This window comes from Vitis vinifera, chromosome 3 (genome assembly GCF_030704535.1).
Source record: "Vitis vinifera cultivar Pinot Noir 40024 chromosome 3, ASM3070453v1".
Taxonomy (NCBI): Eukaryota; Viridiplantae; Streptophyta; class Magnoliopsida; order Vitales; family Vitaceae; genus Vitis; species Vitis vinifera.
This window is the reverse complement of record NC_081807.1, coordinates 9103482-9122139: the sequence shown is the minus strand read 5'-3', so window position 1 is coordinate 9122139 and position 18658 is coordinate 9103482. Positions and strand designations below refer to the sequence as shown.

The 18658-nt window shown below is 40.6% G+C and overlaps 1 pseudogene; it reads right to left on the bottom strand.

Moving 5' to 3' along the window:
* Nucleotides 1–358: 358 nt before the first annotated feature.
* On the bottom strand, nucleotides 359–16266 carry LOC100248059 (L-type lectin-domain containing receptor kinase IX.1-like; annotated as a pseudogene).
* Nucleotides 16267–18658: the final 2392 nt, after the last annotated feature.

The window sequence follows — 18658 nt, the reverse complement described above, 5'->3', positions numbered from 1 at the left end:
CAACAAACCTCTCTAGCAATCCCGCCTTCATTCCATCCAAGTAACCAAGTGACCTTGATTTTTCCATTGTTGGTACCACAATTGAGCATCTTTTTCCAAGTGATAGGTTGCTAATTTGACTTGATCTTCCAATGATGTCCCTTGAAATTCAAAGACTTGTTCTGCGCGGCAAATCCATAGAGTTGGATCTTCCGAGCCATCATAGCAAGGAAAATCAAGCTTTGCAAGCTTAGGAACCACTAGTCCACCTGCATACCCAGCACCACCCTGTCCATGTGGTCCCTAATTCCTATTGATGGACCCTTCTTCTGGCAAGTTGAATAGGGAGTTCATTGCCCCTACTGGTTCTTCCATTTGCTTAAGGAGCCTTTCTTGACCTGAACTCAGGTTCTCGACCTGAACTCAGGTTCTCAACCTGATTTTCATGCCTTTGGAGTCGTTGATCGTCAGCCATAACTAGCTCTGATACCACTTTGTCATGTTCTAAGTTAATGGCATGATCCCGTCCCCTCCCTCGCCCTCGAGCTATGTTGCTAAGACAAAATATGAGCAGAATTGAAAGAATTTGGAAAGTAGAAAACAAAGACATGTTTTTGGAAAATTTTCATCTAATGATTTTATTGCTCAAGACTAAGGAAATTTATAACTTAACAAACTCAACAAATTAGAGATTAAACAACAACAATTACTAAACAATAGCTAGCTAAAGAATAGCTCACGTTATCCACTCTCTAGCCCACCACTACTGGTTATTTGAACTAACTCAATAAACCAAAATATCTTTAAATAAATTAATTAAAATTACTTCACATGACAGTGCAAAAGGGATACAGATGGAGTAGAGGCTGAACTAGGAGATTCAAAGAGCTTTGATGATGAGGTTGTGTTGTTTGAGAAGTCGGAAAACTGGGTGTGGCTGCTCTCAGAGATGGTGGCGCCACCCGATATTGTTTGTAGCACTAGAGGAGAATAATACATTGGCACAAACATTTTTAAAGGAAGCCTTGGTAGTGAAGCTTCCAAATTAAGGACATTAATTGCTTGCCTTATTGAAGGTCGAAGATCGCAATCTGGGTGAGCACACCAAAGCCCAAAAATCATCAATCGTTCCATTTGTTATTCATCAAAATCATTGGATAGTCTTAGATCAGCGTCATCGAAAAGCTTTCCTAATCCATAGAGGTCCCAGACCCATTCCACCAATCTGATCTGCTTCTCTTTAGCTATTGGTTCCACAGGACTTCTCCCACAGCAGATTTCTAAGGCAACAATCCCAAAAGTATAGACATCAGTTTCCTTATTGGCCTTGCCTGTCATGAGACATTCAGGAGCCATGTATCCCATGTTCCAGCTAAAACTGTGGTTTGTGACCCTTTCCCATGATCAACAAGCCTGGCTAGTCCAAAATCTCCAAGCTTGGCATTGAAATCTGAGTCCAACATCACATTACTCGATTTGATATCCCTATGTGCCACACATTGTTCCCATTCTTCATGTAGGTAGAGCAACGAAGAGGCCAAGCCAAGAGCAATTTTATACCTCATTGCCCATGTTAGCAGGGTTTTTTCTTCCAAAAGACAGGAGCTTAAGTTGCCATTTGGAATGAGCTCACAAACCAATACGAGCTCTCTTTTGTTATGGCACCAGCCCATGAGCTGCACCAAGTTCTGATGCCTCAATGGACTGATGATCTTCACTTCAAATGCATACTCCTTCATCCCTTGTTTGGACTGACTCATGCCCAATTGGTGTCTCAGCTGATTTGTGTTCAGCTGGTGCTCCTTGATTGAGGAAGTGATCAACAAAATTTATACCTATAACACCATACACTAGGGTAGCAAATACAAAGCTACTATAGTATAGTGGCTCTAAGGATCGTTCACTGGGAATGATTTGCAAGCAATCAAGGATACCAATTCCAAGTGAATTGGTTTTGTTTCATTTCACGGTTAGTTTAAGAAATAAAACACAAACTTTGATTGGTAAAGGTTGAGACTTAAACTAACTAACTTAACAGAAGTTTGGAATAATTTAGGAAGAAAAGCATTCCTTGGAGATTTAGGTTCACTGGGGTGGTTCCTCATGCAAAAGACATAGCTCCGGTCAGATGGTTCATTTCCTCGCATTAGAGATTCAACTTATAGTCAATTCTCTAACCGGTGATGTACAGAGACTCCTTCAATTAGATTTCACTTTAATTCTCTCACTGATACAACTTGCAATGGTTCATGCCTCTCACGAGCACTTACCATTCAAGGTGATCTTTAACCTTGGACTTCCCTTCACAAACTCGCAAGAGATAACTAATGGATGTCTCCTAGGAGTCCAAAAGCTTACCAAGTGTTGGTAATTCCAGAAAATCCTACCTTGAAGTCACCTACCAGAGGCTCGCAAGGGGTAAACTAGTGCATTTCCACGGTTGGAAATCACTTGCCTTACCAAGTGTTGGCCTAGGTGACTCCAAAGTGTTTTAAGTTAACTAAAAACATTGAAATCACTAAAGGATTTCACTTCCTCTTCATTATTAGCTAAAACCACAGAGTTTTGCATTTTTGCACTTGGAACCTTCCCCGGCAACCTTAGCTCCAAGGAATTGGAGGTTTAGTTACTCATTCTCTGGGGAAAACTCCTCAAAGAATTCATAACTTAGAAATAAAATGAAAATACAAAGTGAGAAGGTAAGGCAGTAGAAAGAAAATACTTTACTTGCTTACCAAAAGGTTACAGAAGGAACTCCTCCCCGAGAACAGGCTCCCGAGAGGTATTTATATCAACAAAATATAAAACTAATTGTTACAAAGATATTTGGTCTTTTTACTAACTTAAAAACTAAGGAATCATGTAATTGGTGGTTTACAAGGAGTATTTTGGGATTTAGACAACAAAAATCTAATGGAAAATATCTCCCAATGTCGGTAGCAAGCTTCGGGAGGCTTCAGGAGCCATTTCGCAGGAGAAAAGTGGTGTCTGCGAAATTTCGCAGACACCCAAGAGGGCTGCGAAATTATTTCGCAAGACCGAGCTATCTTCACCAGGCTGCAAAGTTGGCTTCCATCTTGAAGTTTCTAGCTTCCCTCTCGCGGCATGGTTCGTGCATCGTCAGAAGGAGAAACACCTTACTGTACAAAAGTGTTGCGAAATTCTCGCAACAAAAGGTTGATTCCGCAGCACTTCAGAGTGACTGGCTTGTAATGGCTGCAACTTCTTCGTTTCAACTCCAAATCGCGCACCGTTTGAAGCATTGGATTGTTGACTTCCTGAGCTTTGAAATGGTATATAGCTTGCATCATTTAGACTTCAGAAAGTGCTCCAAAAGTGGCTGCTACGACTGTCATCAAGAATAGGCTTCATGACAGATTCTCTTTGCTTTTTCTCCTTGCAATCCGGATTCACTCTTGGCAATTGAATTCTAAACTTTGCCCAAGATTCCTCATAGCTCTCCTCATTCTTGACTTGCTTTGGTGATCAAAATACTAACAAAAACACCAAAACTTACACAAAGTGATCAAAATTGCTTTAAAGGATCCTTAACATGTCAATTGAGTTAAAAGGCCTAAACTACTACTCAAAAGTGTTAAAAAGGATTAATTAAAGGCTATCAAATAGCACTTTTTGAGTAGTAATCACTCCCCCCAACCGACATATTGCTAGTCCCTTAGCAATAGAGGAGAGAAAATTAAAAATAAATAGCAAACTAATCTACAATTTACAACATCATGCTGAAAGGAAATAATTCTCAAGTGGCATGATGATCTAATTCTCACATGAATCATTGAAGAAATACAAACCCAAATCTCAACAAGAGTCATAACAAACTATGCTAAACACTGTCAATCAAGGGAGTGCATTATGCAAACTGAAGTTTTAAAATCATTTCACTTTCTAAGAACTAAACTTCAATCTTCCACAAAAATCTATGTGTATTGGTTCTTTAGCTTCCGAGAATAAAATGCTACTAATCTCACCCCCCAACCTATCTCTTTTCAACACTTTAGCAAACTGACCAAAATCAATAAGAAAAGAACACACTTTCATCTTTTTTTTTTTTTTTTTTTTTTTTTTTTTTTTTTTTTTTTTTTTTTTTTTTTTTTTTTTTAAGGCAGCTTTATGGGGTACTCTTTCTGACTTGTCCATGTAATGGGGGTCCATCGATGACTCCCAACCAATTAAGGTTTAGGGCACCAAGTTTTAAGGATCTTTCAACCACTAACTCCTCGGATTTTTCCCCGGACTTTTAAGAATGAGTTTCTAATACCCAAGCATCTACCATATGCTAACTCTACCTATTCACCCTTGTAACGAGCATTGAGGTCAGTGACTCCCAACCAATTAAGGCTTAGGGCACCAGGCTTTAAAGGCTTTCACCATATGCCCCTCAGACCTTGCTCGGGTTTCAAGGCAAGCAAACAACTTTCTTTATTTCAAAGGCTCATTGGCCTTTTGCAGGGTGTTTCAATTTTTATCAAATGAGGTCAAATATACCAAGTCTCAAAATTATCCTAAGTCAAGAGGGAAATAGCTTTTCATCTTATAATCGGAAACTAATGTGCACAGTGTGTGGATAGCTTAAAGTAGAAGAACTCAATTCAATTTCAGTAGAAGTTTCAACAATTGAACCACTTTAGTAAGCATAATCCATACTCTAAATCAAGTGAAAAACAACAGTTCAATTTCTTGGTTTAATTTGAAAATTTTTCCTCAAAATTCATGGAGAATAGAGTAACACTAGAGTAAAAAGTAAAAACTACAACTAATTAACCAATATAATTGCAATACCAAAAAGGTTTAGAATACTTCCTTCCTCATACCCCCCAACCGAACTGAGCATTGTCCTCAATGTGATTTGAGTGACTGTAATAAAAGGGAGGAAGTGGTACCTCCATGCTGATAGCAAATTCGAATATTGATTGGGGAAAACCACATGTTTCAAAAAGAATAGAATATGTGAGAAAAGGAAATAAGGAGAACTTAATGCTAACTTTTAACAAGAAAAATTCAACTTGTATTACTTTGAGTTCATTTAATTACAATGCTAAAAACAAGTAACACAAGGAATCCCATATATATACCTAAATACTGGGATTTCATTTTAACTAAAACAAAACAAACATGCATAAAAACATAAATAGCAAATATATATAATGTCTGATGAGTGGGGTGATGGTGCTAAGCAGAAGGATCTGCCTCCTCTGTAGGTGGATCAGCTGGGGCTTCAGGCTCTGGAGCTTGAGACTCTGAAGGCTGAGAGTGTGGCTCTGGTGGAGTAGGAATGGAGGGCTCTACAGCTTGTGGCAGATCGAAATGGACTTGAAGCTGCCTTAGGATGGCAGCTTGTTGAGCCTGAGAGGCTAACATCTGCTCCTGGCATGCTTTGATGGCTGCCAATTCCTGAGCAAGATTGCTCTGGGAAGCTGTAAGAGTCTCTAATGCTCGGCACAGCTCTCGATATTCGGATATAGGGATGGCCATCCTCGGCTCAGCTGATGTGGATGGCTGTGATGGAGCAGGTGCAGCTGGTGAAGCTCGAGGGATGGCAGGAGTAGCAAGTGTAATACCTTCAGGTGGATGTCTTGGGGAGGCTCTCCTTGCTGCTGGTTGAGGCTGCCCAGGCTGATCAATTTTGTAGGCCGTCATATTATTCCATTTATCAAGGGTAAATGGCTCACGGCATATTCTCTTTCTTTCCTGCTGAGGCTCAGAGGGGTATCCGAGATGCTCCAAAACTTGGCATAGCAGCCTTGGGAAGAGGAGTGGAATGCAATCTGCTCTTTGAAGCTTCTTCTTGTGAACCTTCTCCTCAAAGTATAGAAGAGCTGCCATGATCAGATGATGAGGCCCAAAGAAGAATCCTTCAGACATCTTGTATAGAGCTTCCAAGAGAACTCCCCTTCTTTGGGTCCAATGCTGCAGGGGATAGATATTATGCCTCAAAAAGGCATCAATCAAAAACATCACTGGAGGTAGCTCCCCCCTCAACAGGTGTGACCGATTGGCAGCTCCTCTGGACAGGGTGCTAACCATCTCTAACTCAGTTGGATTTGTCCAAGCTTTAAAATTGTCAAATTGGGTTGGCTCAAAAGGAATTTGCAGAGCTTCAGCAATGTGTCTTGCTCCCAAAATACCATGTCTACCATCAATTATGAAATGGATCAGAGTTGGATTTCTTACTTCTTTGGTTGTCATGGTCTGGTAGAAGTCCGTGACTACCCGGGGATAGAAAAAATCCCTTGGAGCTAGCAGATGCTCCATATGATATCTCCTCAGCAGCTGGAAGGATTGGGCAAGCTCTGGCCTCACTCTGAATGCTGCTAAGTCGAAGCTCAATTCAGAATGGAATGCCCGTGTTCGACAATCCAAGTTTCCTTCGATTGGGGGCTGGGGGAGCAATGGCCTTCGGATCACTTCTTCCAGAGGTGCTTCAGCTGCAATTTGGGGCTCTGGAATTGGCGCTGGAGGCTCCTGAGCTTTTTCTTGGGGTGCCGGAGATGGTACCGGCGATGAAATTGGAGTTGCTTCAGGTGAGGGAATTGGCGAGGGAACCGTTGACGGCACTGGAGTTTGAACCGGTGAAGGATTTGGTGAAGATACCGGAGATTGAACCGGTGTTAGCTTTGGGGATTTCTCAGGGGATTGCTCAGTCAAATCAATTGGCTCAGAGCTCTCAACCCTGGGCTTCTTCTTCAATGGCTGACCGCCTGATCTTGTTAAATATCGCCTTGCCGGCGGCTTTGGTGGCGCCGGCTTCACTGGAGAAGGTTGTGGTCTCGACGGCGAAGGCTGGGGAGCAGGTTCTGGAACAGAGCCTGGACTTGGCTCCTTTCGCAGACTCCTTTTGCGGTTCGAAGGAGATGAAGATTTTGCTCCTCGCGTTCGTGCCATTTTAGAGATATCGATCTTTGGCCGGCGTTGCTAAGCGGAGAAGACGACCGGAGAAACGGACGGCGTGGCTTGGCGAAGAAGATGAAGGGGCTGCGAAAATGGCTCTCTGATTTTTGAAACCCTTTTCGCAGCATTTTTGACCGGTATAAATAGGAAAAACGGAAGCCCAGGGGTCAGTTTAAGTTCCGCAACAAAACGGCAATTTCGCAGCAACTTGCCATTTTCGCAGCAACTTCGCAGTGAGTTTCGCAGCTGCGAAATTGATGTCACTGTGCTGCGAAGTGGCACTCGTGTGCCAAAACCACTTTCGCAATTGCGAAATGCCCTGCGGAATAGGACTTTTGGTGCGAAATCACGCTTTTTCATTTCGCAACGCGTTTCGCAGCTGCGAAATTGATGCCACTGTTCTGCGAAGTGGCACTCGTGTGCCAAATCCACTTTCGCAATTGCGAAACACACTCGCAGAGGCTTCTACAGTGCTGCGGAATGGGTTGGCAGCAAAATGCCAATTTCGCAGAAGTTTCCTTCACCCTGCGAAATTTCGCAGAGCTCTGTTTTTCCCCTGTTTTTGCTCTGTTTCGGCTCCAATTTCGGCCCGATTTTTTTCTTTTCAATTTCCTTGAAATTTCTTCCACCTGGGATCATTTAAAACGATTAAAACACACCTAAAAACATGATTTAAGATCAAAAACTAAAATCAAAAGCATGGAAACAACTTGAAAATTTACAAAATTTACAAAAATTTTGGACTGTGGTAAAACCACGTCCAGCAAACCCATTTCCCTTAGGCTTTTTGAGGTTCAAGGAGGTTGATTGCCTCCTTTTCTGATTTGAATGACTCCATGAACGGCTTAAGACGATAGCCATTGACTCTAAAACTGTCCTTGCCATTGGAATTCAATAAGTCCACCACTCCATTGGAATATACTCGGTGAATAACAAATGGACCAATCCACCTTGACTTGAGCTTCCCAGGAAAGATATGGAGTCTTGTGTCATACATCAGAACTTTTTGCCCTTCCTGAAATTCCTTGTTGGAGATGAGTTGATCATGCCACTTCTTCATCCTCTGTTTTGCAACTTTGGAATTGATATAAGCATTATTTCTCAATTCCTCCATCTCATTAAGGTCTAGAAATCTCTTTTCTCCGGCCTTAATCAGATCCATGTTCAGCTTCTTTATGGCCCACCAAGCTTTGTATTCAACTTCCACAGGGAGATGGCATGCTTTGCCATAGACAAGACGATAGGGAGACATCCCTAGAATAGTCTTATAAGCTGTTCTATATGCCCACAATGAGTCATGAAGCCTAATAGACCAATCTTTTCTGTTGGAATTCACCACTTTCATCAAGATGTTCTTGATTTCCCTGTTAGCTAGCTCAACTTGCCCAGAAGTCTGAGGATGATAAGGTGTGGCCACCTTATGCTTCACTCCATACTTGGATAACAGAGCTTCAAAAGGTTTGTTACAAAAATGAGCACCTCCATCACTGATTATGGCCTTGGGCACCCCAAATCTTGAGAAAATGTTCTCTTTAAGAAACTTGAGAACCACCCTGTGATCATTTTGTTTACAGGGGATTGCCTCAACCCATTTAGAAACGTAATCCACCCCCACCAAGATGTAAGAATTACCAAAAGACATTGGGAAAGGTCCCATGAAGTCAATGCCCCAAACATCAAATATCTCAACTATCAGAATGGGGTTCATAGGCATTTGATTTCTTTTTGTTAGCTTTCCAAGCCTTTGGCATTTATCACAATTCCTACACATGATATGGGCATCTTTGAAAAGAGATGGCCAAGTAAACCCTGATTGTAATACCTTCATGGCTGTTTTCTGAGAGGCAAAGTGGCCTCCACATGCATTCTCATGACAATGAGATAGAATCCCTTGCTGCTCATCTTCAGGGACACACTTCCTAATAATCTGATCTGCACAATACTTGAAGAGAAAGGGCTCTTCCCAATAATAAGAATGAATTTTGGCGAAGAAGTGCTTCCTGTCCTGTGCATTCCACTCACTTGGAATTTCACCAGTTACTAAATAATTAGCAATATGAGCATACCAAGGAGTTTTCACTAGGAACATGAGTGATTCTTCAGGAAAATCATCATTGATAGGCAAGGGATGGGAATTATGTGCTATAACTAACCTTGACAAGTGGTCAGCTACTACATTCTCCACTCCTTTCTTATCTTTGATTTGAAGATCGAATTCTTGTAACAAAAGAATCCATCTAATCAACCTTGCTTTTGCATCTTGCTTTGTCAATAAATACTTCAAGGCTGAATGGTCAGTAAACACAATGATGAAAGACCCCACTAAATAAGCTCGAAATTTGTCCAAAGCAAATACCACAGCTAACAATTCTTTCTCTGTAGTTGTGTAGTTCCTTTGAGCTTCATTTAGTGTTTTACTTGCATAGTAAATCACATAGGGCTTCCCATCTTCTCTTTGGCCAAGCACAGCTCCTATAGCAAAGTCACTGGCATCACACATCAGTTCAAAAGGTAACTGCCAGTTAGGGGCTCTCACTATTGGAGTTGTTGTTAAAAACTTCTTCAGTTGATCAAAGCTATGCTGACACCTTTCATCCCATATAAACTTAGTATCCTTAGCTAACAGCTCACAAAGAGGTTTTGAAAGACTAGAAAAACCTTTTATAAACCTCCTATAGAACCCTGCATGGCCAAGGAACTGCCTTACTCCTTTCACAGTTGTTGGAGATGGTAATTTGGCAATAAGCTCCACTTTTGCTTTATCAACTTCAATGCCTCTTTCAGAGATGATATGGCCAAGGACAATTCCTTGACGTACCATAAAATGGCATTTTTCCCAATTCAGCACCAAATCTTTTTCAATGCATCTATGAAGAACTGCTTCCAAATTAACCAAGCACTCCTCAAATGTACCTCCATATACGGTGATGTCATCCATGAAAACCTCCATAATTCTCTCCACCATATCACTGAAAATACTCAACATGCATCTTTGAAATGTAGCAGGTGCATTGCATAACCCAAAAGGCATTCTTCTATAAGCAAATGTTCCAAATGGACATGTAAAAGTGGTCTTTTCCTGATCTGCCAAATCAATTTCAATTTGAAAATACCCTGAATACCCATCCAAGAAACAATAGAATGGATGTCCAGAGACTCTCTCCAGCACTTGATCAATAAATGGCAATGGAAAATGATCCTTCCTGGTGACAGCATTCAGCTTTCTATAATCAATACACACCCTCCAACCTGAAGTGAGGCGTGTAGTAATTTCTTCCCCTTTCTCATTTTGAATCACTGTGATCCCTGACTTCTTTGGTACCACTTGAGTAGGACTCACCCAAGGGCTATCAGATATAGGGTAAATGATTCCTGCTTGAAGTAGCTTCAGCACCTCAGCTCGCACCACCTCTTGTAGATGAGGATTCAACCTTCTTTGAAATTGACGAATTGGCTTTGCTTCCTCCTCCATATATATATGATGAGTACAAACTAAAGGACTAATGCCTTTCAAATCAGATATTTGCCATCCTATTGCTTTCTTACACCTCCTGAGAACTTCCATTAAACAATTCTCTTGATGACTGGTCAGAGATGAAGATATCACAACAGGACATTGATTATTTGCTTCAAGGTATGTATATTTCAGCTCCACAGGTAAAGGCTTCAGATTGAGTTTTGGAATTTCTTCTTCAACAGCTGCCTCCTCTTCTTCATTGAACAGAGGTAGAATTCCTTCTATCTTTCTCCAACTTTGTAGAGTAGCAAGCCCAATAGGAGATTCAGAAAAACCTTCCTCAATATCCACAAGACTTTCACTCAACTTGTCTTGCATATGCTGATTGCAGTGCTCCTCCACCAAAGTATCAATTATACATAGCTCTTCTGGTCCTTCTTCTTCTTCTGGAGTGATTTGCTTTTTAGACATATAGAAAATATTGAGATCCAGGGTCATATTACCAAAAGTGAGTTGCATAAGCCCATTTCTACAGTTGATGATTGCATTTGAAGTTGCAAGAAATGGCCTTCCAAGGATGATAGGAACTAAATTAGCTTCCTTCACAGTTGGATCAGTATCAAGAACAACAAAATCTACAGGATAGTAGAAATTATCCACTTGAACCAATACATCCTCAATTACTCCTCTTGGAATTTTCACTGATCTATCTGCCAAAGATAAAGTGATTGCTGTTGGCTTCAACTCTCCAAGGCCCAGTTGCTTGTAGACAGAGTATGGAAGCAAATTCACACTTGCTCCCAAGTCTAGCAAGGCTTTCTCCACTACCTTTCCTCCAATCATGACTGAAATGGTAGGACTTCCAGGGTCTTTATACTTCAAAGGAGACTTACACTGTAAGATTGCACTTACTTGCTCAGTCAAGAAGGCTTTCTTGTTTACAGTCAACCCTCTTTTGATAGTACACAAGTCCTTTAGGAATTTTGCATACGTTGGAACTTGTTTGATCATATCCAGCAGTGGAATATTAACTTTCACTTGCCTCAATACTTCCAGGATTTCAGCTGCATTTCTAACCCCCTTTTTCCCATGTAATGCTTGAGGAAAAGGTGGAGAAGTTGATTTCTTCAACATTTCTTCCTTCAGAAGCTCTTTCTCTGGAATTGCTTTGATTGTTGCATCAGAGTCCTTCTTTTCTTCACTGATCTCACTGCCTTTATCTTCCATTTCCTTCCCTTTCTTCATCTCTTCTTCTTTCTCAACATGTGGCTTGGGTGTTGGCTGCTCAATTTTCTTACCACTCCTTAGAGTGATCAAGGCTTTGACATCTTTCACCTGTGATGATTCTCCCTCAAGGCTTTCTACTTCATGGACACCTTTGGGATTTTGGTTAGGTTGAGAAGGAAATCTTCCTTTTTCTTGCAGTGTATTCAAATTTGTAAGCCTTGAAATGGAATATTGGATGTTATCAAATTTTTGATTCATATCATTTTGCATTCCATCCATTCTTTTGTTCAACATACTCTCCATTCTGTCCATTCTTTGATCAACTCTGTCCATTCTTTGATCCACTCGAGCATTGGTGGCTTCTTGCTTTCCCACAAAATCTCCCACTACCTTGCTGAGATTAGCTATTATTTGTTCAATACTTGAAGATTGCTGAGATGGTGGATCCGGCTGTTGGTATTGAGTTGCTCTGGCCTTCCATGAGAAATTTGGATGATTCCTCCAACTTGAATTGTAGGTATTTCCATATGGAGCATTGTTATTGGGCCTGAATTGTCCAACAACATTTGCTTGATCTCTATACATTTCCCTTTCAGCTGAAATTGCAGGGCACTCCTCCACCAGATGTTCAAACGATTGACAATTGGGACACAACTTCACTTGCACTGGTGCTTCAGCAACAGCTTGCACTTCATGCATTCTTTTCAGCTCCAGCTCCTCCAATCTTCTTGTCATAGCTGCCAACTTTGCTTTCATGTCATCATCTTCTTTCAAATTATACATCCCAGCTTTTGCATTATAAGCATTCAACTGAGACTTCATTTTTCCCACTTCTCCTTTGGTTGGTTCATCCCATCCCCTTGAAACATCAGCTACATAGCTCAAGAAATCCATAGCTTCCTCTGGATTTTTGCTCATGAAATCTCCTCCACACATTGTCTCGAGGAGTTGCTTCATTGAGGATGACATACCATCATAGAAATAGCTCACCAATAGCCAAGTATCAAAGCCATGGTGAGGACAAGCATTTATAGCTTCCATGTATCTCTCCCAACACTCATAGAATTTCTCATTCTCTTTAGCTGAGAAGTTTGAAATTTGCCTTTTCAAGCCATTTGTTCTATGAGTAGGAAAAAATTTCTTGAGGAACTCAGCTTGTAAATCAGTCCAAGAGCGGATACTCCTAGGCCTTAAAGAATTAAGCCAAATTTTGGCCTTATCCTTTAAAGTAAAAGGAAATAACTTAAGCCTCATCAAGTCAATTGAAGCTCCTCCCTCTTGGAATGTATTACAAACATCTTCAAATTCCTTGATGTGTGCATACGGATTCTCACTTTCCATCCCATGGAAAGTTGGTAGAAGTGGAACAAGATATGGTCTGATCACTAGCTGCTCTGTAGGGGGCACTATACATGATGGTGCACTCATACGAGGTGGATGCATACGGTCCCTCATTGATCTGAATTCATTGAGATTGTCTTGACGACCTTGGTGACTATGCTGATCTTCAGGTGCAGCCTCCATGATATTCAAGATTACTTCAAATTCTCCTTTCTGAGGTGTATCACACTTAACAAGCCTACCTCCAATGTCTCGTATCCACTTTGGCATACACAACTAGTATTCAGCTGCAACTAAAAAAATGAAAAACAGAGGACACAAAAACAGAGGACTACAACAGCAAAATTAAACTAGACTAAATTTAAAAAGATAAACTTAGATTATAAATTAACTAAGAAAGAATGAAAATTAGTAAAGTGAAAGAAACTTTACCAACTTGTGATGAAAATCACAAGTGCTCAAAAATGGTATCACAATGAACTTGACACTCACTCCCCGGCAGCGGCGCCATTTGACTCATGCCCAATTGGTGTCTCAGCTGATTTGTGTTCAGCTGGTGCTCCTTGATTGAGGAAGTGATCAACAAAATTTATACCTATAACACCATACACTAGGGTAGCAAATACAAAGCTACTATAGTATAGTGGCTCTAAGGATCGTTCACTGGGAATGATTTGCAAGCAATCAAGGATACCAATTCCAAGTGAATTGGTTTTGTTTCATTTCACGGTTAGTTTAAGAAATAAAACACAAACTTTGATTGGTAAAGGTTGAGACTTAAACTAACTAACTTAACAGAAGTTTGGAATAATTTAGGAAGAAAAGCATTCCTTGGAGATTTAGGTTCACTGGGGTGGTTCCTCATGCAAAAGACATAGCTCCGGTCAGATGGTTCATTTCCTCGCATTAGAGATTCAACTTATAGTCAATTCTCTAACCGGTGATGTACAGAGACTCCTTCAATTAGATTTCACTTTAATTCTCTCACTGATACAACTTGCAATGGTTCATGCCTCTCACGAGCACTTACCATTCAAGGTGATCTTTAACCTTGGACTTCCCTTCACAAACTCGCAAGAGATAACTAATGGATGTCTCCTAGGAGTCCAAAAGCTTACCAAGTGTTGGTAATTCCAGAAAATCCTACCTTGAAGTCACCTACCAGAGGCTCGCAAGGGGTAAACTAGTGCATTTCCACGGTTGGAAATCACTTGCCTTACCAAGTGTTGGCCTAGGTGACTCCAAAGTGTTTTAAGTTAACTAAAAACATTGAAATCACTAAAGGATTTCACTTCCTCTTCATTATTAGCTAAAACCACAGAGTTTTGCATTTTTGCACTTGGAACCTTCCCCGGCAACCTTAGCTCCAAGGAATTGGAGGTTTAGTTACTCATTCTCTGGGGAAAACTCCTCAAAGAATTCATAACTTAGAAATAAAATGAAAATACAAAGTGAGAAGGTAAGGCAGTAGAAAGAAAATACTTTACTTGCTTACCAAAAGGTTACAGAAGGAACTCCTCCCCGAGAACAGGCTCCCGAGAGGTATTTATATCAACAAAATATAAAACTAATTGTTACAAAGATATTTGGTCTTTTTACTAACTTAAAAACTAAGGAATCATGTAATTGGTGGTTTACAAGGAGTATTTTGGGATTTAGACAACAAAAATCTAATGGAAAATATCTCCCAATGTCGGTAGCAAGCTTCGGGAGGCTTCAGGAGCCATTTCGCAGGAGAAAAGTGGTGTCTGCGAAATTTCGCAGACACCCAAGAGGGCTGCGAAATTATTTCGCAAGACCGAGCTATCTTCACCAGGCTGCAAAGTTGGCTTCCATCTTGAAGTTTCTAGCTTCCCTCTCGCGGCATGGTTCGTGCATCGTCAGAAGGAGAAACACCTTACTGTACAAAAGTGTTGCGAAATTCTCGCAACAAAAGGTTGATTCCGCAGCACTTCAGAGTGACTGGCTTGTAATGGCTGCAACTTCTTCGTTTCAACTCCAAATCGCGCACCGTTTGAAGCATTGGATTGTTGACTTCCTGAGCTTTGAAATGGTATATAGCTTGCATCATTTAGACTTCAGAAAGTGCTCCAAAAGTGGCTGCTACGACTGTCATCAAGAATAGGCTTCATGACAGATTCTCTTTGCTTTTTCTCCTTGCAATCCGGATTCACTCTTGGCAATTGAATTCTAAACTTTGCCCAAGATTCCTCATAGCTCTCCTCATTCTTGACTTGCTTTGGTGATCAAAATACTAACAAAAACACCAAAACTTACACAAAGTGATCAAAATTGCTTTAAAGGATCCTTAACATGTCAATTGAGTTAAAAGGCCTAAACTACTACTCAAAAGTGTTAAAAAGGATTAATTAAAGGCTATCAAATAGCACTTTTTGAGTAGTAATCATGGACCCCCTTGATACTCTCTTAATTACAACGTAAGAGTTCAGTTTCCTTAAGAAGCCTCTATAGACCCCACCGAACCCTCCCTCTCCAAGCTTTTCCTCCTCTGCAAAGTTACTGGTTGCAAGAGCCAATTCTTGGAAGGAAAATTTCCCAAGTCCAATACCCTTTTCAAAGTCTTCGTCCATGGTTGGGTCAGAGTCAGTATCATCTTCTCCCCCACTATTCCTCTTCTTCCGCAAGTGATGCCAAACCAATCCCAACCCACATACTACAACAACTGCACAAACACTCAATCCCACCACAAATCCTGTTTTCTTTCCATTCTTTCCATCTCCTGGTTCTACAGGACTAGGAGGTTGCAAAGTTGAACTGAAATTCCATGAGTGAATGTTGTTTTTCTGGAATGCTCTTCCTGTTGCTCCTGAGAAGCCAATATTAACGAATTCTGGCAAGTATTCTCTCAGATCAACTTTGTAGTAGAGGCTTTGGGAGGTAGTTCGATCGCCCATAAACTCAGTGATTAGAACAACACTCAGATTTTGTGAACTAGAAGTATAACAGATGGAAACATGATTTAGCTTTCCTTCCTTTATATTGCTGGACCAGTTCACTGTTTTGACAGATATCATGGAGTTAATATCAATTCCAACATGATCACTCACCGGATCCCTTTTTCCCGTGTTCGAAAATGTATCAAACTCCACTACGACAAAATGAATTGCAGTTGTATTTGTCACGTTAAACTCCGTGAGACCGATGTTTTCTCCCCACACACGTGAAGGCAATTGGGTGTCGTTAAGGAAGAAGGTGAGGCCATCAGCATATGAACTGCTGTTAAGTGAATCAATGACAAAGGAGAAGTTGGTAGTTAAATCAGTTAGATTTCTGGAGTTAGGATCCCAGAGATACAACTGCTCACCATAGATGGCTCGACCCCAACTATAATCCATTCCTTTACCCTGCTCGTTTCTGGTCAGTTGGATGCCTCCACCTGAGGAAGGTTGAGCATCTCCTTCAAAGTAAACTTGATGATTATTTATGTTGGAAATCAAGCCAGCATCCTTTGTTTACTTCCCTAATTAGTGTAATGTACAGCCTTTATTATAATTGATTTAGGAGTAATTCTAACAAGGTAGTTTATTCACTTCCCATGTAAGAGTTTATTCTTAGGAGTAATTCTAGCAAGGTAGCTTATTCACTTTCCATGTAAGAGTAGTTTATTCACTTCCCATGTAAGAGTTTATTCACTTTCCATGTAAGGGAAATTCCATTCCGGAATTGTCTCATATCTGTAGGCTATTTATTTATGCTTTCATTCATTGTAAAGGAAGGTATCACAGAATGAATTGAGGTGTTCCTCCATAGTTTGTCTTCAAATTCTTCATATTTTTCTTCAAATTCTTCATGGTATCAAAGAAGGTTTAATCCTGTCTCATCGTCTTCATCTTTAGTCAGTTTTTTTTTACTCAATTCTATTCTTCTAATTTATGCCTAAATACGGTCCAGCCTTTAGAATGGCTACCAACTCATCATCCTCTACTTTGATATCATCATCTCATCGTCTTCATCCTCTCATCAGATGGAAACCTCTCATCTTCCAATCACAGCCCATAAACTGAATGGGCAAAATTATTTGCAATGGTCTCAGTCCATATTAATGTTTATACGGGGAAAGGAGAAAGATGACTACATCACCGGAGCTTCGGCAGCACCAGAAACCACAGCATCAACCTACAAAAAGTGGATAGCAGAAAATAATATGGTCATGTCCTGGCTAGTCAACTCTATGACTGCTGACATTGGTGAAAATTTTCTGTCATTTGATACTGCCAAAGAAATCTGGGACACTGCAAAAGAAACTTTCTCAGACAAGGAAAACACATCTGAAATCATCCAGATTGAAGGCATCCTCCACGATTTGCGTCAAGGAAACCTTACGGTAACTGAATATTTCAATACTCTTACTCGTCTATGGCGTCAACTTGATACGTTTGAGGTTCATAACTGGAATTGTGTTACAGATGGTTTTTTGTATAAAAAGATTGTCGAAGGGAAACGTGTGTTTAAATTTTTGTTAGGTTTGAACAAAAATCTTGATGAAATCAGAGGAAGAATCATGGGAGTAAAACCCCTACCTAGCCTCAGAGAGGCATTCTCTGAAGTCCGTCGCGAAGAAAGTCGGAAAAATCTCATGATGGGATCCCATCAACAACTGAATATGGCAGAAAGCTCGGCTCTTAAGACTCAATTCGCTCCTTTTGACAACCGTCAAAAAATTAAAGGAGGTAGACCTTGGTGTGATCATTGCAGAAAGCCGGGACACTCAAGAGAAACTTGCTGGAAGATTCATGGAAAGCCAGTAGATTGGAAGCCACGTCAACCACTTGAGAAAGAAGGACGAGGCAATCATATGGCTACCGATGAACAATCGCCACAACCTGAAGCTAGCCCTTTTAATAAGGAGCAAATGGAGATGCTTCAGAAACTACTGTCTCCTCTTTTGTCAGTACAGTCACAAACTGGCTCATCTTCCAACCAGGTCATTGGTTCCGGAACCTTGGCTCACAAAGGTAATTTTTTGAGTGCCTTCACTGCTGGTAAGAAACGTAAAAAACCTTGGATAGTGGACTCAGGAGCATCTGATCATATGACGGGAGATGCGACAATTTTTGATATATATAGCTCATGTCCAAATAATTTAACAGTCCGAATAGCAGATGGTTCACTATCAAAGGTTGCCGGAACAGGTTCAGTTGTGCTATCAAGGGATCTTACTCTCAACTCTGTTCTCCTTGTTCCTAACTTGGACTGTAATCTATTGTCAATTAGTAAACTCACTAAGGAAAAGAGGTGTATTACTAATTTTTCCTCCACTCACTGTGAATTTCAGGATTTGGATTCGGGGAAGACGATTGGCAATGCTGAGGAATGCTCTGGACTCTACATCCTTAAGGAGCGCCACGATCCACAAGAACAACCTCAAATGATAGTTGGTAGTAATTCTTTTTCGGTTTCATGTCAAAATAACGATAGTGCAATTAGGTTGTGGCACTATCGCTTAGGTCATCCAAATGTTATGTATCTCAAGCATTTATTTCCTTCATTATTTAATAAAAATCCAAAATCCTTTGAGTGTGAAATCTGTCAATTATCAAAGCAAGTCCGGTCTCATTTTCCCATTCAACCCTATAAAGAGTCTAGTCCATTCTCAATGATTCATAGCGATATCTGGGGTCCGTCAAGAATAAAAAATGTAACTGGTACAAGGTGGTTTGTCTCATTCATAGATGATCACACTAGATTAACTTGGGTATTCCTCATGAAAGAAAAATCTGAAACGAG